The sequence below is a fragment of the Octopus sinensis genome, linkage group LG11 (genome assembly GCF_006345805.1).
Source record: "Octopus sinensis linkage group LG11, ASM634580v1, whole genome shotgun sequence".
Lineage (NCBI taxonomy): Eukaryota > Metazoa > Mollusca > Cephalopoda > Octopoda > Octopodidae > Octopus > Octopus sinensis.
In genome coordinates, this window is record NC_043007.1 from 66,780,832 (window position 1) to 66,785,831 (window position 5,000).

Sequence of the window (5,000 nt, forward strand, 5' to 3'; positions counted from 1 at the left end):
GGGGTATGGCGGCCGACGTATAAAATGTCGCGTGTTTGTGTCGCCTAGCCAGAACTCGTGCAAGATTTTTTCAAACAAGCTGCTTGCAAAAAAGAACAAAAACAAAAACAGAAAAACGACAACACCAACGCACATGCATACATAAATACATACTCACAAACGGGCATTTACAATACCATTGCGGCGACATACTGTTGTCTGTGTGTATATCATTTTTTCATTTTTTTTTTTTTTGCAATATTTTCTTTATAATAACTGAGTTTCATATCACAATCACCATTTATTTTGTCCCTCCAGCAGCATCCTGCCTTCTCCCGTAAGCCAACCTTGAAATTATTGATATTGTGTCGCGATTGATAATACATACATACATACATATATATATATATACATATATATATGCATGTATGTATGTAAAGTGGGTATGAATGTATGTATGAATGTCCATATCGTAAACCTTTAATATTGCACTTAATTTATTTACAATTGTTTATGTGCGTCTAATGCATAACTATACATGCATACATACATACTTACATACTTACATACATGCATGCATGCATGCATGCATACACACACACATACATACATACATACATACCTACATACATACATAAGTTTGTCTACGGATATCTATACACATACATATTTTATACATACATACCGATGTATACTTAAGAGAATTATACACATACACACTCACACACACACACACACACACACAAACACACACACAAAACAAGCAAGTTTTCATCACAATTGGATAACATCACGGAATATAACAAACGAAAACAAATTATGAGAAATATATGAGGAAAATTGTAACAAAAAAAAGCCTATAAAACGCACAAAAAATTAATGGATAAGATACACGACAATCAAAGGAGCGCCTATATGGTCGTTGGACTTGCAAAAAATAGTAGCTAAATCTCCCTCTGTTCACAAGTCCTCTAAAAGTAGAAGGACTCATTTGGATATTGTAGCCGTACTTGAGAAAAGAAACAAAATGAAGACGGGATGGCTACGGTTGGAAAGCCTTTGTGTATACGTTTGCTCATCGCTGAGCTAACCTGGAGGAAGTTAAACAACAAATGATATCGACTTCAACACAAACAACAACGGATATGAAGAAGAAAGATAATGAGAAAAGAATGAAAACAAAATGGAAGTCATACGGATGAAATTGCTAAGGACTACGTATGGATGAAAATTCAGTAAACAACTTCAGCAGCAGCACCAGCAGCAGCAACAACAACAACAACAATCCGCGCACGAGGGACTTTACATAACTTCACTATGCATGCCTGGCGTGTCTGTGTGTACATATATATATATATATATGTATATATATATGTTCTTGTCCTAGTTTGTATTTTTCTACATATAATATATATATACATATGTATATATGGTGTATATATATATATATATATATATATATATATTATATATATGTAAATACATATGTATATATGTGTATATCTATATATATATAATATGTATATATGATAACATAATATATATATGTATATGTATACATATATACATATATACAAATATATATATGTATTATGTATATATATATGTAATATATATATGTATATATATATGTATATATATATGTATATATATATGTATATATATATATGTATATATGTATGTATATATATATACATATACAACATATATACACATATATATATACTTATTATATATATATATATATATATATATATTATATATATATACATAATATAACACACACACACATATACATGTGTGTGTGTATGTGTGGTATGTAGCAGTGTGTGTGTGTGTGTGTTGTGTCTGTGTGTAATTACGCTGTTAGCTCTACCCACTCTACTATTACTACTTCGACCACTACTCACTCCATCTTAGCCAGTTCGCTCATTTTCATTTTCATTTTCATTTTCGCTTTCACCTAACATATCTCGACTGTTTACTTTGAGCGCATTCTTTTTCCTCACTCAATCACACTCACTCGCTCTCTCACTGTTTACTACTGACAACAACATCGACTACTACGACTGCTACTATCAACACCGCCTTTATTCCAACTTTTAAGTTATGTGTGTGTGTGTGTAAGTGGTTTGTGCGTATAATGTTTAAGCATGTATGTTTGTGCGTACGTGGGAATCTGTGACTATTTGCATACGCTAATATTTACGTTTGCACATATATATTCATACATATATAATTATATATATTTGTGTGTGTGTGTAAGCGTGTGTGTATGTGTAGTACCCGGGGCAACACTGATTGCTATCGACCAAGAGACCTATGACTAACGACTCTCCAATCATGACCACGCCATCGTTTAATCAGATATACACTCAATGTGTCCCTTAACTTTTTATAAGACGTAGGTAGGGCGTATTACATATTGATTATATGTATGTACACGCTTGTGTTTACGTGCTTAGGTGGGTGTTTGTGTGTGTGTGTGTGTATTGTAATGTTTGTGTGTGTATGAATGTACATGTCCGTGCGTGCGTGTTTTCTTTTATTTATTTATTCTATTTTTCGTTGCGTGAGACTTTTGAATTCTAATTTAAGTTTTCTTATACTTTGCGGTTCTTGTTTATTCCTCTCGTTGTTGTTGTTGTTGTTGTTGTTGTTGCAGCAGCTGCTGTTGTTCCGTAGAGGGCCAAATGGACCGATATACAAAAGCATTCCAACCGTAACCACCCCGTTCTCCGTTTTTTTTTTTGTTTTTTTTTTGTTTAACAACAATATCCAATATTTATGTCCCATTTTTTGTTGTTCTTGTTTAGACGGTAAGTAGTGTTGTGATTGGAGGAAGATTTGACTACTGTTTTTAGCACATCAAGAGATCAATGTCAAGGCTCATTCGTTCATTGTTGATTCATAATATTTTCCGGTCAATCCAACAATTTATCTTTCATCATTTCATTTTTTTTTATATTTCTCTTTCACTTTCTTCCTTCTTTTTCCTTCATTCTTCTTTCCTTCCGTTTCCTTGCTTTGCTCTTAAATTTTCAATGTCTTTGTTATTGATGTTATTAGTGTTTATTAATTTCCTTTTCCGGTTCATTCGTCCCATCCTTTAGTTCATTTTAACTATTGATTGATATTTTGCGAGCTGCGATACCCGGCCTCTCACCATGGTATTTAGCAAGTGTCAGCCTACGCAAAACATTTCTGCAACGTAGGTGCACGTATAACTGTGATTTAAAGCATCGAACATAAATACATATATGCATACATACACCCATATATATATACACATACATAAATATATACACGCATACATATACACACATATATATATATATATATATATATATATAGCATTCATATATACATATAAACACATACATATATGTGTGTGAGTGTACATATATGCATACATGCATTCATATAAATATGCATACGCACACATATATACATATATATATATATATATATATATATGTATATATATATAAAAATAAAATACAAAATGGGACAAGAACGCAAAACATCCAGACCACACATATATATTTACATACATATTGGCATGCGTACATTCATACATACAAAAATACATATACACTCATACAAGCATATATACACATGTATTTTCAAACATTAAAATTTTATCGGGACCGGCCGAATTGATAAAAAATTCAATATTTGATTTGTTTCCTTTTTTTTACTGGGTTCAGATCACGCCATGTTTGACTTTGTCATCCATCTGAGGGTAACAGGGTGGTTTCGGTGAAATAAATACCGATTAAGTACTAGGGACCGGGGAGGTGTAAGTGTGATGAAATACCGGCTGTTCCTTTCCTTGCCTAATGTGTGTTGATGTGTGTGTACGCACGCGCGTGCGTGTGTATGCCTCCTTGTGTCTCTGTTAGAAATCAGATTTCCTTTCCCTGAAGGCATGTCAAGACAAATCCAATCGTTTCGAAATTCCTACTACATAGTCCCACGTTAAAGTAAAATAGACAACATAAATCAATATATATATATATATATATATATATATATATATATGAGTGTATATATGTGTATATATGTATTATATATATATATTAATAAAAAATTTTTTTTAATTATTAATAAATAAAATGGGGAAGGTACATATTCCTAGTGTCCCAAATACAACAACCAGAGCAATAATGATAATTATGATTCTGTCAACTTTTGGCACAAAGCCAGCAATTTTGGTGAAGGAATTAGTTGATGCCATCGACTCTAGTGTTTGACTGGAACTTTACTTTTATCATTCCCCTGGGGGTGGAAATTGAAAAGGAAAGCTGACATCAGCGGGATTTGAATTCAGGTTAAGAGTCGGGACAATTAGTGCAAAACACATTCTTTCCCGAACCCTCTGACGATTCTGCCAAATAACAGCAGCCACAGAACAAAAACAATAACAATAATAATAATAATAATAATAATAATAATAATAATAATAATAATAATAATAATAATAATAATAATAACAATAACAATAACAATAACAATAACAATAATAATAACAATAACAATAGCAATAATAATAGCAATAACAATAATAATAATAATAATAATATAATAATAATAATAATAATAATAATAATAATAACAATAATAATAATAATAAAGTGATGTCCTAATCAACTAGCGAAAAGATCGAACATGCCAAACAAATATAAACACGAATCAGATATATGTTCGCAATAACAACTACTACAATATCGACAACAGTAAAACCAACACAAACCGTAACAACGGCAACAATAACAAACATGGAGTTTTGTTTTTTTATGTGAAATAATGTATTGGAAGTGGCGTGGAATGTGATTGGTGAGATAGGGGGGAAGAGATATTTGTTCGGAGAAGATTAACACGGCAAAGAGGAAATAACATAACAATAACGGCACCAGCGACCAAATCGTGCCAATAGTTTTGAAATCAAAGTCTTTTTGAATCATTATTATTATTATTATTATTATTATTATTATTATTATTATTATTATTACTATGTT

The 5,000-nt window shown here is 31.4% G+C and overlaps 1 protein-coding gene across 2 annotated transcripts in view; it reads left to right on the forward strand.

Moving 5' to 3' along the window:
* Positions 1-8: 8 nt before the first annotated feature.
* LOC115217255 (insulinoma-associated protein 1a-like) overlaps positions 9-5,000 on the forward strand; it is an 11,991-nt gene continuing 6,999 nt past the window's right edge. Inside the window, exon 1 of one of the 2 annotated variants that reach the window (XM_029786895.2) lies at positions 9-316. The gene's annotated coding sequence lies outside the window, so the exon portion shown is untranslated. The remainder of the gene's footprint in view (positions 317-5,000) is intronic. The other variant, XM_036507624.1, reaches the window with a different exon arrangement.